Source organism: Macaca thibetana, chromosome 15, assembly GCF_024542745.1.
Source record: "Macaca thibetana thibetana isolate TM-01 chromosome 15, ASM2454274v1, whole genome shotgun sequence".
Lineage (NCBI taxonomy): Eukaryota > Metazoa > Chordata > Mammalia > Primates > Cercopithecidae > Macaca > Macaca thibetana.
The window spans coordinates 2,103,266-2,123,414 of NC_065592.1; the positions used below are offsets into that span (position 1 = coordinate 2,103,266).

Consider the following 20,149-nt stretch of genomic DNA (forward strand, 5'->3'; position numbering starts at 1 on the left):
TGATCAGGAATATGGAGGCGCCACGCCATAGGGGACCCTGGAGCAAAAGCCAGCATCAAAACATGAGTGAAGAGGGGTGGCCTCGGCATCCCAGGAGGTCACACCCCTGTCAGGGAATCGCAGCACCCGCCGGGTGCCTCTGCCTTCTGATCTGCTGGGCTACTGTGTCATCATCCCATCGTCTTAGAGAGGAGAGACTGTACTGAAGGGTCTCCGGGAGCTGCGCTGGACCACACAGGATGCAGGGTCGCTGTGGCTCCTGGGCTGGTTCTGCCCTGCTGGTCATCCTCACTCAGAAACCCCCATTGCTGATACCTCAGCTTGCGCCCCAGTCTCCAGCCCTGGCAGTGCCCAGACACCCAGCCCAGTGTGGCATATGTGGCTGGGATCTATATTCCACGAGGCGGCAAGAAAGGAAACCAGCGTGCTGTGTGGGTGGGTGTGTGGACGACGTTTAATTTATTAATCAGCTGAAAGCCACGCGGAAGGCAGGTTTTGCGGAAGCCGCGTGAGCTGTGTGGGGTCTGTCAGTTTAGCTGCTAATACAAATTTGCTCAGCTGTGACAGACACAGGGTTGTTCTGGCTGAGAGAAAAAAATAAATGCCTGGCCCTTCATTTCCTTGCCGACAGAGCTAAACGCTCTCTGGGGCCCACCTGAGGCATCAGGCAGCCACGGGCAGCTCCTCTGGGAAAATTGGTGGTTCTGGGGCCCAGCCTGCATTGGAAACCTGCTCCACTCCTTTCCAGCCACTTGACCTTGGCCAGCATCTCAGGATGGGGAAACAGCCCTGCCCACTCTTGGGGTGCTAGGGATCGAAGGAGGGAGGGCTTTGAGGGGTCAGGGTCTGGGGAATGTGTGGCTGCAGCTTGTGGGATAAGCCCTTGGGTGGGTGGCTGGACCCTCCGTCATGGCTGGCAGGAATGTAAAATGTTGCAGCCCCTTTGCAAAACAGCCTGATGGTTTTCCTGAAAAAGTTAAACACAGGCCGGGCGCGGTGGCTCAAGCCTGTAATCCCAGCACTTTGGGAGGCCGACACGGGTGGATCACGAGGTCAGGAGATCGAGACCATCCTGGCTAACACAGTGAAACCCCGTCTCTACTAAAAAATACAAAAAACTAGCCGGGCAAGGTGACGGGCGCCTGTAGTCCCAGCTACTCGGGAGGCTGAGGCAGGAAAATGGCGTAAACCCGGGAGGCGGAGCTTGCAGTGAGCCGAGATCCGGCCACTGCACTCCCGCCTGGGCGACAGAGAGACTCCGCCAAAAAAAAAAAAGTTAAACACAGAACTACTGCAGAACCCAGCACTCCCATGCCTAGGTATGTACATAAGAGACTTGAAAACCTACATCCATGCAAAAACTTACATCCACAGCAGCCTTATTCATAATAACCGAAAGGTACACTCAACCCTAAGTCTATCAATAGATGAATGAATAAGCAAAAGGCACTCTTCATACAGCGGAACATTATTCAGCTGGAAAAAGGAGTGAAGCACTGGCGCACGCCACAACACGGATGCACCTTGCAAACACGCTGATGAAAGAACCCGGATGCAAAAGACCACATGCTGCATGAATCCATTTCAATGCCACGTCCAGGACAGGCAAATCCATCGAGGCAGAAAGTAGACGTGGGGCTGCTTAGGGGTCAAGGGAATAGGAAGGTAAAGGGTGTGGGGCTTCTCTGTGAGATGACAGAAATGTTCTACCATTGATTGTGATAGAGGTTGCACAACTCTGAATATACTAAAAATTATTGAATTGTACCCTTTAAAGTATGAACAGAATGGCATGCAAGTTATAGCTCAAAAAACCATTACAAAAAAAAAAAAAACACACACACACAACTTGATAGTTGACCCTGTTCACCGTGTATCCGTTGTTATTTTGGTGTTGTAGACTTTCATGAACAACTAAATGCCAAAAACAAAGCATTAAAATGGGAATGAATGCTTAAATCAATTCCTAGTTTATTTCTTTGAAGGTAATTAGGTTGTCACCACCTCCTCCAGGGTCAGTGAATGGGGTCAGGACTCCTGAATTGCCACCGACTGCCCTGGGTCAGCAGGGGCTCTGCTCCAGCTCTCTGGGCTGCCCCGTCTGCATGTGTAAGTGGAAGGCACTGCCCCAGCTCTCCCAGGCTGCCAGGGGGTGAAAATCCATGCAGTTTAAGAAGGGGTTCGGGCTGAGAACCCACAGTTGGGGGCAGCTAGATTCCCGGGATCCCAGGTTCTGAGAAGGCAGTGGAATGGGAGCAGGGAGGTGTTCAAGGGGCTACGTTGCCCACCCTGGGAGTTGATGAGCCCCGCCATGTGCAGGTGAGACGAGGCTCTCCTAAATAGCTGAGCACTTCAGGGCTTCCCACCCACCTCTGCAGCCTCCCGGGGCCTCTGGGAGGATCTATGGTGACAAGAAGCCTGAGAGAGGTTCAGCTATCTCCTGCCTCTCTCAAACCGTGCACAGGCCCCAACCAGGATGGCGAGGGGAGCAGCCAGCCTGCAGCACACGCAGAGGAGAGCCAGGGGTGATGACGGTAATCACAGTGACAGTTATTGGCTACGGCCAGGCCTCAGTCCCCACCTGAGAAGGACTCCCAGCTTCAACCCACCACCCCAGCCCCACTGGGCTCCCATCCTGGCACATCCAGATTCCCTGTCCTCTGTGCCCTGCAGGGAGACAGCTTCCTCCTCTGAGAAGCTTCTCCTGATAAGCACTGCCCCGGCTGTCTTCCCCAGGCCTCATTCATGCAGCATGGGTGCCAGCCAGCCCTGTGCAGGGCACTGTTCTTCGCCTTGCCCCAACCAGAGACCCATCTGCAAGGCCCCTCCAGGAATGCCCAAGCCCAGGGAGGGGGAAAAGGCAGCAGCAACCAGGCAGTGATGAGAGAGGCATGGAGCAGGGAGGCTTCCTAGAGGAAACTTCAATTATCAATCCAAGACCTGGAAGCTGGGGAGCCCTTTGGTGGGGGGTGGGGAGTAGAGGAAGGGAAGGGCAGGGGCCTTGTGTTCTAGGCAGAGGGGCAGCGGCAGCATGCGCCCTGAGCCCAAAGAGCGCACAATTCCAAGGTGCTCAAGTGGGACCGGAGGGTGTGGAGCGGCGGAGCTGGGGATGGGCGCCCAGACCACCTGGGCCCAGTCTTGTCTCGGAGTTCGGTCGTTAGTCCTTGAGTCAATGGAGAGGCACCGTGCCAGGTGCCGGGGCCGCCACCCACCACAGGAGTGGTCACAGTGTCTCCTCTCAGCACTGAAACTTTCGGAGGCAGCGCTTCTCAGGATGTCAGGGAACTCTGCAAAGTGCAGCGTGGGTGCCGGTGGTCTGGGGAGGGTCTTCCTTCCAAGTCAGGAGGATCAGACCCTGGACAGCGGCTTTGACTCCCGAGTCCTTTACAGGACTTGCTCCCACCTGCTGCCTGGGAGGGGCGGGCATCAGGTGGATCTGCTCATCCCACGGGAGGAAGTGAGGCCCGGGGCCTGGTACAGGCAGCGCAGAAGAAGCCCAGGCTCCAGCTGCTGCACCTGGCCTGGGGCCCGGGGCCTTCCTTCCATCCCACCCGCCTCGGGCAAACTCAGTTCCAGTGTCGTAGGCCCCCAGAAACCTCGCAGCAGTTTCCAACATACCCAGTCGAACAACCCTTATTTATGTTTGTTCTTTCTTTGCAGTGGTTTCTGTCAGCACTGGTGATAGATGGGTACATGCTGATGGATTTTTCAATCTGCTCCCCATAAAAAGATTGTATTTTGACACGTTTAATGCTTTGTTGTAGAGTGTGCAGTCCTGCTGTGAAAATTACTGAATAAATATCTACGGCCCTGTGGGGTTGAGAAGGCTGTGGTCATGAAGCCTAAGGATGGTCATGCCCTTTCTCCCTAGGACTGGCAAGAGGAGCGGAGCGGCTTCCCCGGCTGCTGGGCCTCGTGCTGGACGCCCACTGAGAAAGTCCTTGGGCTCTGCATACAGGAGCTGCATCCTCACCTCAGTCCCCTGGCTGACCCTGCTGGAAGCCAGTGCCCACCAGCAGTTTCCTGGCTCTCGGCCCCAGGCTCTCGGACTACTGGCTTTGGAATGAGGTGGATTGGGGCTGGGGGAGTCAGACATGGAGAAGAGGGTGAGTGAGAGGCCAGGCACTGTGGACCAGTCTCCAGCTCCCTGGAGTTGGCCATGGGGGAAGCTCCATTTTTGTACATCCCAGGGACAGACGGCTGCTCTGCTGTGGGAGCAAAGTCCTGAAGAACATCAGCATGCAGCCCTCCCACAGCCTCAGACACACACACACACACACACACATGCACATAAACACAGATACATACTCACTCACGCTCACAGATACACATGCACACACAGATACACACAGACATATACATGTGCACACATATAGATACATAAACACACACAGACACTCGTAGATACATGTGCATACATGGATACACACATGCACACACAGAGATACACATACATGCACACACACAGATATGCACTCAGACAACACAGACACGAATACACACAGGCACACACAGAGATACACATACATGCACACACACAGATATGCACTCAGACACACACAGACACAGATACACATGCATGCACACATGTACACAGACATACTTATACACATACCACACACACGTTCACAGACATAACAGAGATGCACGCATATGCTCACACCAGCTGACCCACCTCAGGTGGGGCTACCAGATGTCAACTCACCACAAGGCCCTGGCTGGGGAGCTGAAGCTTTGGGGCCAAACCTAGGATACCGTCAGGCTCAGAGGGCTGAGCAGTGACTGTGCCCACAGGGCAGACCCTAAAGGGCTGGGATTCGGAAGAGCTAACCTAAGCACATGGCAGGTGTTCTGGGGGGACAGACTCAGGTGAGAGACCATATTGAGCCCCAGCCCTGAGAGGAGAGAGCAGAGAATGGGATGGGGGCTCCGGCTGGGGGATGCGGCCCCATGGAAGCTGCCAGAGTGTAGCAGAAATGGCCAGGGCAGGGGCAGGAGCTGAGGCTGGAGTCCGTGGCCTTGCACTGGCTGTGCATTGGCCTGGGGCGCAGTGGCAGCTCACAGATCCTGAGACTCTTCCTTCTCTGGAAATGCAGAGGGCACCCAGGGAAAATGAAAAATGATGGCACCAACTCCATGCATGGCCCTGGGCTAAACAGTTTACACGGCTTATGTTTCTTAATCTTCAATAACAACCCTAAGGGGTATGTAAGCATGAGTATTACCCTCATTTTACAGATGAAAAAACCAAGTCACAGACAGGCTAAGGAACTTTCCCAAAGTCACACAGACATGAAGTGCTGGGCCAGGGTTCAAACCTGGGCAAGCGTGTCCAGAGTCAGTAAAACACTCCAGAAGGGCTTTGCAAACAGGAGCTCAGGTCCAGAGCCCTGTGTTCTTCAGCCTCTGCCCCAGGCCCTGTAAGTCTCCTGAGGCTCAGACAACTCCAGCCTAACTGCCAACAAGAAGCCCCCAGCGCTGGAGGCTCGTTTTTAGCAATGAAAGCGCCAGAGCAAGAGATGACAAAGGATTGAAGGCAGGTTCAGCCTAGCAGGGAACTCTCCCGGGCCAAGTCTACCACATCAATCACTGGGCTCTGCTCCTCCAGCCCTCCCTGGCTCCAGCGCCCGATTCCCTACCAGCCCTCCCCACCAACTGCTCAGCAAGCCTGCCAAGGGGGCTTCCGGCGTCATCCTGGTGAATAATTTATCATTTGTTCCTGAGCAAGGGGAGGAAATATAAATCTCCTGTTCTGTGAGCATGGCAAGCCACATGCCTCTGTGTGTGTGTGTGTGTGTGTGTGTGTGTGTGTGTGTGTGTGTGTGTGTGTGTGTGTGTCTTTAAACCACATAAACTGCTCCTCTGATCTCATCTGGAATAAATTACCCATAATGAAGGTGGTGAGTTGCTTGCAGACAACACTTTGAATCCTGCTATCTTCACTCATAACAAGGCTCTTGCCGTGTAGGGTTTATCCATTATTATTTTGAGCCAGTTGCTCTTGTTTTTAATACAAAGGGGAAAAAAAAAGATTCATTTTGAGTAAACACAGTGTACAGTCTCCGGTTTGGGCATCCGGGAGAGGGGAGTAGATTTTCCCACCGGGGGCTCTGTCCTAGGTACCCTCCAAGCTGCAGTGCTGGGGGCAGGAGCTGGCCTACTATGGCCACTGAAACAGATGTGAGGGGAGACTTCACTGCTTGGAGTTGCTGGGTCCAGACAGCCCTTGGCCTCTGCTCCCAGCGGCTGCTGTGGAACCTCCATGCTCACACCTAGGGTCACACAAACTCCTTGACTCTCATTTTGCAGCTGAAAACTCCGCTGCCCTGTTTCCCATGGCTGCAGACTCCTAGAAGGGAGGGAACATGGGTTCTGGTCCCCGTTCTGCCAATGACCCACTCCCCACCTTGGGAAGGTCCCTTTGTCCCCCAGGGTCTTAGTTTTCCCTCTATCAAGAAGGGAAAGAACTGTTTGTCCCAGGTCAGGGAGGGGCTGAAATAAGTTCACAGACAGGAACACGCTTTGGAAGCCATGGTGCTTTTACCCGCAGACGGTGGATTTTCCATTTTGTGCTGGTTTCATGACCACAAATGGGACACACAGGCGTCTTCCCAACAGAGGAGGCTGGGTCACACAACTCTGATGGAGGCTGAGGCTGGGACCAGTGGGGCAGCAGTGCTGGGGTTTCCCAATTCTTCAGCGCTGCCACTCTGGCCCTGTCGTGGCTGCCGCATGCGGTCACCTGCCCCATCAGTGATGCCCAGCCAGGCCTAGGCCAGAAATGGTGGGTCTCTCAAGGGTCCTGGGTCTTCACGCAGGTCTCTGAAGGCAGAGTCAGGACTGGAAGGTCTCTCATCCCGGGGCCCTGCTTTCCAGTATCCACCCCATAGTCCTGCTGGAGGACTCAAGGAGACACCCCACAGAGGGTGCTTCACACAGTTCCCGGCCCATGGTCAGCTTCAGCTTGGCCCTGATGGAAATTGTTGTCAATAACAAATTGCTGCAAAGGTCACTTGCTTTAGGGGCCTCTTGGAGACCACTGTTTCACACTTCTCTAACAATGGAAATTCTCACACTACCATCCAAGTGTTCAGCCCATGACAGTATTCAATAAACCTCTGTGGAATAGATGATGGTGGTGGTGGTGATGGTGGTGATGGTAGTGATGATGGTGGTGATGGTGGTAATGATGGTGATGATGGTGGTGATGATGGTGATGGTGGTGATGATGGTGATGATGGTGATGATGGTGATGATGGTGGTGGTGATGGTGGTGGCGATGATGGTGATGGTGGTGATGATGGTGGTGATGATGGTGATGGTGGTGGTGATGGTGGTGGTGATGGTGGTGATGATGGTGGTGATGGTGGTAATGATGGTAATGATGGTAATGATGGTGGTGATGGTGGTGATGTTGGTGATGATGGTGATGGTGATGGTGGTGATGATGGTGGTGATGGTGATGATGGTGGTGATGGTGACGATGGTGATTATGGTGGTGGTGATAGTGGTGGTGATGATGGTGGTGATGATGGTGATGATGGTGATGATGGTGGTGGTGATGGTGGTGGTGATGATGGTGATGATGGTGGTGGTGATGGTGGTGGTGATGATGGTGGTGATGGTGGTGATGATGGTGATGGTGGTGATGATGGTGGTGATGGTGGTGATGGTGGTGATGATGGTGATGATGGTGGTAATGGTGATGATGATGGTGATGGTGGTAATGGTGGTAATGATGGTGGTAATGGTGGTAGTGATGGTGATGGTGGTGATGACGAAGGTGATGGTGATGATGATGATAGTGGTAGTGGTGATGATGATGATGATGGTGGTGATGGTGGTGGTGATGGTGGTGATGATGGTGATTATGGTGATAATGGTGGTGATGATGGTGATGGTGGTGATCATGGTGGTGGTGGTGGTGGTGATGATAGTGGTAGCGGTGATGCTGCTGCTGCTGATGGTGTGATGATGATGATGAACAGTCTTCATTTAGTGGACACTTGGTATAAGCCTGAACCCAGGGCTAAGCACCTTAAATACATTATCTCATTTAATTGTCTCATCAAGTCTTGGAGAGAAGTTAGTAGCCCTCTTTCCAGATGAAGAAACTGAGTCTCACAGAGAATGAAGAGCTTGCCAAGGGTCAGACAAACCCAGTTTTGTCTGACTCCAGTCTCAGGCTGTAATCTACCATGCTAGAATGCCTGCCAGGCCGGAATGCCTCCAAAAAAATTACCCAAGCTACCCTGCCTACTACCATGGCCAAGCACTATTCCAAGTCCTTTATACCCATCACACCATCTGAAATGATCTTCATAACAATTATGTGAAATGGGTAATTTTATCACTTTTTCACAAATGAGAAAATTAAGACCAGAGAGAGGAACTGCTTAAAAAGTGGATGGATGGATGGATGGATGGATGGATGGATGGATGGATGGATGATTGGATGGATAGATGGTTGGATGGATGGATGGATAAATAGATAGTTGGTTGGTTGGATGAATGGAGGGATAGATGATTAGATAAATGGATGGATGATGGATGGATGGATGGATGTGCATATGATATGGATGGATGGGTGATTGGATGGATGGATGGATGGATGGATGGATAAATGGATAGTTGGTTGGTTGGATGAATAGAGGAATAGATGATTGGATAAATGAATGGATGATGGATGGATAAATGGATGGATGGATGGATGGATGGATGGATGATTGGAATAGAGGGATGGATAAAAATGGGATAGTTGGTTGGTTGGATGAATGGAGGGATAGATGATTGGATAAATGGATGGATGATGGATGGATGGATGTGCATATGATCTGGATGGATGGGTGATTGGAGACGGATAGATGATTGGATGGATGGATGGATAAATGGATAAATGGATATTGGATAAATGAATGGATGATGGATGGTTGGTTGGATGGATGATGGATAGAGGAATGGATGAGATGGATAAATGGATGGATGGATGGATGGATGGAAATGGATGAATAGAGGAATAGATGATTGGATAAATGGATGGATGATGGATGGATGGATGGATGACCACCCCTTCAGGGCCCATACCTGGCTACAGATAAAGGCAGAGAAGGCCTAGTGAGTGAGGCTGATGGCACCACTGACCACCATGCAAATGTCCCTGGGCTGGCCCTTGGTTCAGCAGGTCTGCCCTAAGAGGGTGTCATTAATGATGATGTAACTATAAAGCAGTCAAAGATCAACCATTTCGATAAAATATGTAAATATCTGGGCAGGCGCCAGGCTACAGTCTTAAGTCTCCTAGTGGGAAGCAGCTCTGACATGGCCATGGGAAATTCCAGCTCACCAGGTGAACAAGTGGCACTAATGAGACTGCTGTGGGCCATGTTTGCCTCCCCAGGAGTCAGACACAGGCCCTTAATGGCAACAAAGTCAGAGTAGCAGGGTCCCCTTCTATAGAAACAGAAGACATCTGTGAGCCTTGGGTTTGACTCCCCACATACCAGCCACCATTGCATGGCTGTTAAAAGTGGTCTTGGGAGGCTTCGAATAGCTCAAAGTAACGAGGTGATTTCTATGCAAATACAAGGTTGCCAGGTTGGCCTTGTCTCATCAGGGCCCCAGCACCCAGAGCACTCCTGGCCTGGAATTGGCACTCACTGAGTAGCCTGTGAACTGGCAACCAGTTCCTCCTCTGTGCATCAGCCTCCCCTGGGCCACACATCTCCAGGGGCTCCCTTGATGCTGTGGTCATCAAGATGGTCCCAGGACCATCTCTCCTGGTCAGGGAGTGGCTCAGGACACGTAAGTACCTGTTCCACAGGGCAGGGCAGCAAAAAGAGGTCCCTTGCAGCCCAGCTGCCCAGGGCCCCAGGTTTATGAATCTGACTGAGGACTCGGGTATGGGGCAGGGAAGCACCAATTAGCCATGTGGGCCATGCCTGGCCACTGAACGGAGTGGCAGCTACTGGCTTATCCTCCTTGCCACAAGAATTGGGCCATAGTCAGAGTTCAGTAAAGCCTGGAGTAAACAAGTGCATGAGTGAGTGACTACGTGAACAACTGAACATGTTTGCTTCAGACATTTCCTTTCTTCAAGTCAGTTGATAGTTCTTTGCTTAGCCAGGACTATTTTTTCTGCTGGTCTTTTGGAGTTAACATGGAAAGGAAGCCGGGCGCAGTGGCTCACGCCTGTAATCCAAGCATTTTGGTAGGCAGAGGCAAGTGGATCACCTGAGGTCAGGAGTTCGAGACCAGACTGACCAACATGGTGAAACCCTGTCTCTACTAAAAATACAAAATCATCTGGCCGTGGTGGCGCATGTCTGTAATCCTAGCTACTCAGGGGGCTAAGGCAGGAGAATTGCTTGAACCCGGGAGGCGGAGGTTGCAGTGAGCCGAGAATGCGCCACTGCACTCCAGCCTGGGCAACAAGAGTGAAACTCCATCTCAAAAAACAAACAAACAAACAAAAAATGTGGAAAGGAACTCCTCACCTGCAGGATCCCCAAGTCCAAATGCGTGGTGTTGATGAAGGGCAGGGGGCAGCCCATGGTCACTTGCCCAGCTCTCCCTGCTCTCAGACCTGGCCCTGCCCTCTCTGACCAAGGCAAACAGCAGCACTGATGGAGGACTGATGAGGTGCAGGGGCCAGTGCAGGTGAGGGGTGCTGGGTGGACGCAAGGAGGCTGGGTGGAGGGGGGACGCTGGGTGGGTGCCATTTCTCTGGAAGGTGTGTGAATTTCCATTCACTGTGCCCATAGCACCCTTCATCCCCATTTTACAGAGGAACCTAGTCAAGGACAAAGCCCTCAGTGAACACCGGCAGAATAAGGCCGCATTCATGGCAGCCCACCCCTTCGCCTCAGGTGACTTCCCCGTGAACTGACACCAGCTTTAGTTTCATGTATATTTGTGTGATCACTAGTTGGATTTCCGATCCCTGCTGGACTGTAATGGCCAAGAGAGCCCACGCCTTGCTCCACCCTCAACCCCAGCAGCTGCCACAGAACCTGGCACCTGACGAATAAATGACGCTTTGTGAGTAGATCATGAAAGCATGAATGAATCTTCGTAGAACTCACATCGCTAGACTCGTACGACCCTCAAGGGTAAAAACTGGGTATTTTCCATCTCAAAATCACCCAAATTCGACATAGTGCTTGACACTCAATAAATGTTTAGATTCTGAATTTAATTCAAATTTCACTGGCCAGCTTCTTAAGCGAAGGCAGAAAATATTGTTCATGGTTGAAAAAAAAGGAACAAATTTTAAGCAAACAAACTAAAGCCCAGGGGGTAAAGCAGCTGAGAGGGGAGCATCTGGAGGGGAGGCTTTTCATAATCATATTTTAAAAAGCCAGGCTCACCATCCCTCTGTGTTCTCATGTTTAATTAAAAATGGTGAAGCATTAACTGAAGCTTCTTCCAGCCTCCTGGCTCTGAGGCACCCAGGAAGTGAGAAACGGGTCAGAGCAACTTCACGCTCTGGAAGGGCCCTAGGCTGGAGAGAAGGAATCGTCAGGGCAGTTCTCCCAGCCAAGACTTGGTAGGGCCTTCAGGAGATCGAAAGCTGGCCTCTCAGGGCAGACCCCCTAACAGCATCCTGTGGAAGCCCCTCCAGTCTCAGACACTGTGCACATGGGGACATGTGTGTGCAGTGTGTGCAAGTGCATGTGTGTGAGGGTGTGTGCACATGCAAGTGTATGCACGTATGTGCATCTGTGTGAGGGTGTGTGTGCATGTGCGAGTGTAGGCATGTGTGTGCATGTGTGTGAGGCTGAATGTGTGTGCACGTGTGTGAGGGTGCATTGTGTGGGGCTGCATGTGTGTGCACATGTGTGAGGGTGCATGTGTGTGCAGGTACGTGTGTGCACGTGTGAGGTTGTGTGTGCACATGCATGTATGTGCACATGTGTGAGACTGCATGCGTGTGCGTGTGCATGTGTGCACACATGTGTGAGGGTGCATTGTGTGTGCACGTCTACGAGAGTGAATGTGTGCGCGTGCATATGCACACACGCCTGTGAGAGCAAATGTGTGCGTGTGCATGTGCGCGCGCACCTGTGAGAGCAAATGTGTGCGCATGCGTGTGCACGCATGCCTGTGAGAGTGAATGTGTGTGCCTGCATGTGCATGCACACCTGTGAGAGTGAATGTGTGCGTGTGCGCCTGTGAGCGTGAATGTGTGCGTGTGCGTGTGCGCCTGTGAGAGTGAATGTGTGCGTGTGCGTGCATGCACGACCATGTGGGATTATGGCTGGGTGTGTTCATTCATGTGCATGTGTGCGCATGGGTGGTGTGTGTGCCCGATTCCAATTCCCAACTCGAGCTGAGCTCACCTCGTAGCACAGCCTGCACTCCTGCTGGCTGATGTCTCACCTCGGCCGGGAAAGGCTCCCCAGCCAGGGAGGGCTTCATCCAGAGAAGCAGCCAAAATACAGAGGGGAGAGACTTCCGGGGCGGGTGAGTGGCTCAGATGAGGAAGGCATAAAGCGTGGCTAGGACTTAGGGCACAGGCGAGGAGGCTGAGCATACCTGCCCATGGCACTCAGCAGCAGCCACAGGATGCACGTGTGCCTGGGGGTATGTGTGTGCAGTGTGTGAATGTGCATGTGTCCGAGGGGATGTGTGTCTGCACATGTGTGCAGGGGGCATGTGTGTGAGGGTATATGTGCATGTGTGTGTGCATATGTGTGAGGGTGTGTGTGCAGCAATGCTGGCTGCAGCAGGATGTGCCCACCCTGGGCTAAGTCAGCACACTTGCCTCCCCAAGCACGGCAGGGATGAGGGTCCGTGCCTCCCAGGTGCCATGGGAGTCCGCGAGGAGCCTCCAGGACATACCCGGCAGGTTGCCACAGGTCCCTGCAGCTGCGTCTCCCTGCCTCCTACCTGACAAATCACGTTCCTATGAGAATAAAACATGACAACGTTGGGCGTGGACTCAGCTTTCATTTGTGCGTTCAGCAAACACATCCCGGTGGTCCCTGTGTGTGTGCTGGGGTGGGGGAGTTGAGTGAAGAGGCCTGGGACCTGGATGGGCTCAAGCTCCAGCAGGAACGTGCACCGGACCCCGAGTTCCCACGGCTCGGCTGCCAGAGCTCCCTGGATGTCTGGGACCCACTCAGGAGGGTCACAGAGGCTTCCGAGCACTATGGCCTGGGCTTTGAATGATGAGAGAGAACTGGAATCCCAGCACTTTGGGAGGCCGAGGTGGATGGACCACGAGGTCAGGAGATCGAGACCATCCTGGCCAACATGGTGAAACCCCGTCTCTACTAAAAATACAAAAATTAGCTGGGCGTGACCATGCACGCCTGTAGTCGCAGCTACTTGGGAGGCTGAGGCAGGAGAATAGCTTCAACCTGGGAGGCAGAGGTTGCAATGAGTCGACATTACACCACTGCACTCCAGCCTGGTGACAGAACTAGACTCCGTCTCATAAAGGAAAAAGAGTCCAGGACAAAGGCCACAGCAAAGGCCACGAGAAGGGGAGAGAGGGAGGCCTGAGAGGGGAACCCAGTTACCGGCAGCAACAGAGACTCAACTCAGCCAGAGAGGGCTTCACTCCTCACCCAAGGCCAACAGCGCCCAGACCCAGGTCAGTCCTCCAGCGAAGGGGAAGGTGCAATCAACCAACAGCAGCCAAGCGACAGGAGTGCGGTCAGCCCACTCAGGCATCCCAGCAGAGGGGCCACGGGGTTCTCGAGGTCCTCCCCTCGCCCAGACCTTCCCAGCAGAGCCAGTACCATGCACAATTCCAGATGATGCCGTCGACGTCATGTCTCAGATGACAAGGTCTCCCAGAAGAATGCAGTAGGCAGCCTGCACAGCTGTGCATGGAAGCCCTGGGGCCAGCCCTGTCCCAGCCCCTGCAGCCAACCCTGGTGTGGGGAGCCCCTTGCCCACATCCACACACCCCAACTCTGAGCAGCTCCAGGCACCACCCCTGACCTCCAAAGACGCTGTGTGTGATCAGCAAGTCCACAAATATCCATGAGCACAGCCCGCCTGCCGCAGTGCTGTTCATAAAAGTAGAAAATACCCTTCCCTTCCACGACAGGAGAACGGGCATGCGAATGACGGCACGGGCTTGCAGCAGACGCCAAGACGCTGCTGCGGAAGCTCATGCCCAGCGAACGGGACAGGCATTCACTGCGCACTAGAGAGTGAGAGGCAAGGGCAGTGGGCATGCCTCATTTTTGTGAAAATGTACATTAAAGCTTATAAGGCACGTGGAAACATCTGGAAGGTTCTGTGCCGTACCTGTCATGAGATTATTTCTGGGCAGTGAGATTAAAGATGACTTTCCTCTTTTTTATCTTATTTTTTTTTCTTTTAGCTTGCAGGGGCCTGGTTGGCTGGGAGCTCTCCCACACACTTTCCACTCTGAGCCTCACTGAGGTGGGGACGGCACGTCCATCACAATGCAGTCGGAGAAGAAGCTCCAGGAGGCCGGCGCCACCACAGACCACAGGCCAACAAGAAGTAGCACCTGAATCAGCCCCAGCGCCTGGTCTGTCTCCCACCAGAGCTCCGCAGAGGCTGGGGAAGCCAGGAACAGCCCCTAGGGAGCTGAAGCCAAGAATAGTGGTATGGGGTTGGACACGGTGTTCCCTGACATGCTTGCTGGGAACAGAGGCCACCTGCCCACCAGGCAGGGTCAGCCAGACCTGAAGCTGCTAACCTTTGTTCTGAGGAGGGGTCATCTTAACGCTACCTGCTCTGTGTGTGTCCCGGCAGGCCTGGGTGGTCCCAATCTTCAACTCCGTCCCCGGGTCCCTACACATTCACCCACATGTGCAAGGCTGCATGAGACACAGGAAAGGGGACACCTCGGCAGGAGCTCCCCAGATGCACCAACTTCTGCCCTGGAACTGACCCCCTCCCGACAAAAAGAAGGCTGGACCACCTCACTCCCGGCTTCTGGGGTCTTCCCGGGTGAGGGCCGGCTACCAAGTACGCTACTGCAAGAGACGCGTAGCTCTTTTGCCCAGAAAATAAAGGGCTTAGAAGGGCAAATTAATTCTGGTGCTGCTTAAAGAGAAATAACCGCTTCCGCCCGGGATTTTAATTACGGAGCTCTGCAAGAGCTGTGAACTCTGTTTTTCTTCATTATTTTCGAAGCAAGTTCTCCTCCTTCTCCCCCCACTTCCCACCACCACGTCCGTGTTTGCTCCTCGACCTTCTCTTGTGTTTTCCAACCCAGTGACTCAAAGCGAACCGGAGTATGCTGCTGGATGCTTTCAGGGGCTGGATTTTAACATTCTATTAAAATTTCAATGGATGTCCTGTGAGTTGGGAATTTCCTATCTGCAGAAACCTTTGCCTTCATTCTAGTTAAGAAAATAAAAAACAAAAAGGCTGTTCCCTGTGGCTCTGTATTCCAAACGCTATAAATTCCAAAGATTAAAGGGAGCCCGGCCCCCCTCGAGACCCCCTTTCCCTGGCGTGGCTGGCAATCAGGCCTCTAATTACGTTTCCTGTTTGCAACCGGCAAATAAAATATTTAGGCAGCCTACGCTGAGTGTTCCGGGCCCGGCCCGGCCCGGCCCGCAGCTGCACTGCCCCCAAACAGGAAGGCACAGAGACAAAAAAATTAAATGAAACAAATGGCAGATAAATACAGGCGCGTTGTTTTAAAAATTCATAAACACTAGCCTCTGATGCAATTTATTTTGGTTAACTAGTGAAAAACCCATGTAACTTACTGAAGAGATTCGATTGAAGCATGATTTTTCAAGAAATGACATTGAATGGCTTCCCACCGTGTGTGCCGTGGCTCGGCAGGCTCCCAGAATGTGATGTCCCCCAGGTCCCACCAGAACCTAACAAACGAGTGGCCAGCAACAGCTGCACTGAGGCTGCCCGGACGGGGCGTCTGCTCTGCTGCTGACCAGATGGGCAGGCCCAGTAAACAACCAGCCTCAGTTTCTCCATCTGTGACTCGGGAGCGATCAGCAGGAAGCTCTTGCAGGGCCTGCGGGGAGCTTAGTGCACCCACGAGGGCATCACAGGCACAGTACCCTGCACCTCAGGGGTGCCCTGGGTGGGCAGGGTCTCCTTCCAGCCTGACTGCCCCAAGAAAGGGAAAGGGCGCACAGATGCCAAATCCACAGTCCAAGCTGCGGTGTAGTTTCGCTGAGATTCTGGAAATTCCTTTCTATTTTGCAAAAAGAGGAGCCAAATACCAGCACCAGAGGGGCGGCCCGGGACCCAGGCACCCACCTCATTGAGCCGCGGCGGAGGGCAGCGGGTCCGCAAACTGTAACAAGTTGGCTCTGTAGCCCTGTTTGTCAGAGGAGGAGGCTGTTCCCAGGAGGCGAGGGCTCCACGGGAGACACGCCAACTGCGCTCAGCGGGGAGAGGTTGTCGCCCCAGTCCCTAGTGGAGGTCTGTTTGTGCAGGAATCTGTCACCAGCAGACAGGCTTTTACAGAAAGACTCACCATTCCCCTGCACCTGATTTGGGATGGAGGAACTCATTTGCTAAGGAAGGTTCTAGAAAGTGGCCGCTGGCGTGGTGGCAGGTGTGTGGGGATGGGAGAAGCGGCAAGAGGTCCAGGGACCCAGGCAGGATGGCCACTTATGGGTGTCCAAGCACCCACAGCTGACCCATGGGGCCCAAGCAAGAAGGACACCAAGACCACAGTGAGTGGAAGGGACGCGGTGGGAGACCCAGCTGAGGACAGCAGAGGCTGAGGCACCGAGGCTCGGCCCTGCTTCCCCTGTGGTCCCTCACAAAGCCCCTCGCTCTTTCCAGACTCCTCCCTGCAGACCCTTCTTGGTCCACCCACCAGCCAAGGCTCAGAGGGCTCTGGGGAAGGGGTGCAGGGTGGCAAGGCCCAGCCAGGGTCCGGGTGCACCTGCAAGGCAGGCCCCGAGCTGCTCACCTCCCTGCTTTCCTCAACCTCGAAGCAGCCAGGGCTCCCAGGCAGGATGCCACAGCACCCACCTCTATTTACCCCTCTGTGAAATGGGAAGAAAGTTCTCCCCAGGTGAGGCTGTCTCACGGCTCAGTCAGACACTCTCCAAGCTGATGCTCTGAAACCACATGTGTACCTGTGTCCCCATCACTAATACTGTCCTCTTTCCTACCTTGGAGGGGGGGCTCAGCCCCCAGGAAAAGAGTTCCACACTTTTCCAGCAACCCCTCAGGAGCTCCGGTTCCATAGGAGGAGGGAGCCTAGTGCCTGATGGGACAGAGCACCGCATGTGGCTGGGACCCCCATGTCCTAGGGATCCGAGAGCACACTGCTGGGCAGCAGCCCCTGGACAGGACCCACCAGCCTTTGCGCAAACCAGGAAGGAGCTTGTCCCCCAGTACCAGGGCGCCCAGCTGGCAAGTGCAGGTGACTGGACTCTGGCTCCCTCATTGGCACCTGTGAGGCCACACCGTGACCTTCGTGGGCCCCAGACACCATCCCCCCGTGCCTGATGGGTCTGTTGCCTTGCCCAGCCTCGGCTTTCAAGGTGACCTTCAAGGACTGCTGCAAGGACTGCCCTGCCAAAGAGCCTGGCACAGGCTGTTGGGCCCAACCCCAATCACTGACAGGTTCGCAAAGACACCCGAGCCGCAGGGCCTTGGCGGACAGGTAAGCAGGCTGATCTCGTCCAGAAATCTTGTCCACGTGAACCCTCCTTTGGAGATGGCCGAGGCCTGACACCGCAGAAGTCACTGTGTCCAGCTCCTGCCTCTCCTGCCCCTCAGCCCCTCAGCTCCTCCCTGGGAACCACCTGTCAGCTGCCCCAGCCTGGCTTTGTGTTTTCACCCGGGAGTGACTCAGGGCCTCCAGTGGCCCCGGGTGAGGGGGGAGCTTGCTGGATCCAGGCACCAGCAGTCACCTCCGTCCCCAAGGAAGGCCCTGCCAAAGGGCCCGGCACCAGGCACTCCACGTTTGGGCCAGGACTTGTTGACTGCTGTCCAGACTCCCAGTGACACATTCTCCTCCTCTGGGGTTGCCCCTACTTGGCCTCTGTGCCAGCTGACAGCCAGAAGTCTGGCGACTGAGCCCGGTGGGGTCTCTGCCTGGCGAGGGTCCTGGGTTTTGTCCCCACGCCATGGGGGCTCAGGAGGCGCCCCCCAGCTTCCTCCTGCTTCTCAGCATTCCCAGCTTCCAGCACACAGATGCCGGGCTCGAGTCTCCTCCAAGACCAGGGCCACCCTCCACCAGGTCCCACTGAGCCTCGTGGGGCTGGTGAAACCACCTGCCCACCTCAGCACTGCATCTCCAGCCGGGGCTGAGTGGCAGTGTGGGCACCGCGGCCCGGGACAGCAGCTTGGGCTCAGAGCCAGGCTTGTGGCTTCGCCTCTCAGCCTGTATCTCCTCCCCTGTGGGATGGGGACTCCGTGGCACCCCCATGATGGACAGGATGCCATGGGCCTCAGCCCAGGGCAGACCTCAGTGTCTTTCCTGTGGCCGCTGCCGGAGGTGCGTGACCACAGCACAGGTGTGGACTGACGTCACTTTGCCTCATGCCTGCGGGGAGGGCCCTCTCCCCCATGGTCTCGGTGGGGCCTCATCACACCTGGGAAGTAACTGGGGCATCTCAATTTCACAGATGAGTAAAAGGAGGCTCAGAGCAGTTACAAGCGGAGGCTGAGACCTGGGCAGGTCTTTGTCATCTTGGAGTCCAGCACATACACAGGACCGGCCTCCAGTGGGCTAGACGGAGCTGCCTCCTACCCTTCCCTGCTCCCAGATGCACACACACAACCCCTACATATGCACAAGAGCACGCACTCACAGGAGTGTGCGCAGGTGTGTGCATGCATGCACATGCACAGAATGCACAAGGCACACACAGGCACAGGCGTGAGCACACACACGTACACACACACGCCTGCACCCATGTCTCCCAGATCCACAGAAGGGAGGGGGCGGTTCTGAGGCAGGGTATGCTTCTCCAGCAGTGAGTGAACAAAATCTGTGCTCCGGGTGGCCAGAGCCCAGCAATGAGGGAATCTCACACCCTCCAGGGAGGGGACTCATCCCCATCATTGTGCTGACACCTGGGCCTCCAGAGACCCACCTTGAACTCCTCCAGGCCTTCCTGGGTTCCAGACAGGCCGGCCACGGGCGTGACGCAGCGCCATCTAGCGGACAGCAGGGCCGCAGCGTGGACAGAACGGCCGGACGCCCAGTCCTGGGCTGGCGGCTGAGGGCACAGCCTCACAGGGCAAGAGGGCATGCAACACCTGCATCTTTCTGGCATAAGAACCTCAAGAAAACCAAAGGAATATACGGCTGTGTTCTTTGGAGCCACAGAAAGCTCTGTTCACATGGCAGTCACTGAAAGATTAAGGGAGCCACAGCCCCAAAGTTCAAGGGGATCGGTTTCTTTCTCACCTGTTTTTAAAGATTATTTAAAATGCCTAGAGACACCCTGGGATCCAGTGCTGGACAAATGATGCAGGTGTCCGTGCATCTGGGCTCCTGCCCCACCTTCAGCCCTAGCCCCAGCCCCAGCATGGTTCCCTGGTGGTCTCGGGAGCAGGTGAACGCAGAGGTCCCGCTGTCGGTGCAGACCCTGCTCTCTCGTGAGCCACTTTGCTGGGTAGGAATGAACTGAGACACTGCAGGGCACCCCCAAAGCCCACATCAAGCTCTAATTCCACAGTTACTTTTACAAAGAGGATAATGTTCCCAAGAACTGGCTGGATCATCTGCTCTCGGCCAGGGTGGCTGCAGGGCTGTGGGCAGCTGGTGCCTCTATACAGGACATCTTCACCCCAAAACCCCAGGCCTGCAGTCCCAGGATCTCTTTCTCACCACAGTGACCACCAGGTGGCAGGTCAGGTGCAGAGGGGCACTCTACATCCCCCAACTCCCAGGGGAATGGGACACCCACCACGCCCCAGGGCCTTCGTCCCTCCTGTAAGTGGAGGCTTGCCTTTTGGATAGCGTGGCAAGGATCTCACATTCATGCCACACAGCAATTCGTGGGGACCTCAGAGATATGCAGGGAGGACAAACAAGGCCCGCATCTGGAGTACAGCAGCCGGCTTGGCAGGAAGGATGCAAAGGGCACAGGCCATCTGTCTCCACCCGCAGCCCCTAGAGCCTGCAGCGTCGTGCTGCTGGTGAGAAAGACAGTGGCACCATCACATGCGAGAGGCAGCTGTCTGTCGAGAGCCTGCTTGGGCTCCCAGG

At 54.5% G+C, this 20,149-nt stretch overlaps 1 protein-coding gene and 1 pseudogene across 3 annotated transcripts in view; both read left to right on the forward strand.

Annotated features, from left to right (window-relative positions):
- The window catches only part of MRPS2 (mitochondrial ribosomal protein S2), a 590,340-nt gene that overhangs the window by 423,860 nt on the left and 146,331 nt on the right, over positions 1-20,149 (forward strand). The gene's annotated exons all lie outside the window — the stretch shown is intronic.
- LOC126937863 (putative uncharacterized protein C9orf62) lies at positions 18,374-19,366 on the forward strand (annotated as a pseudogene).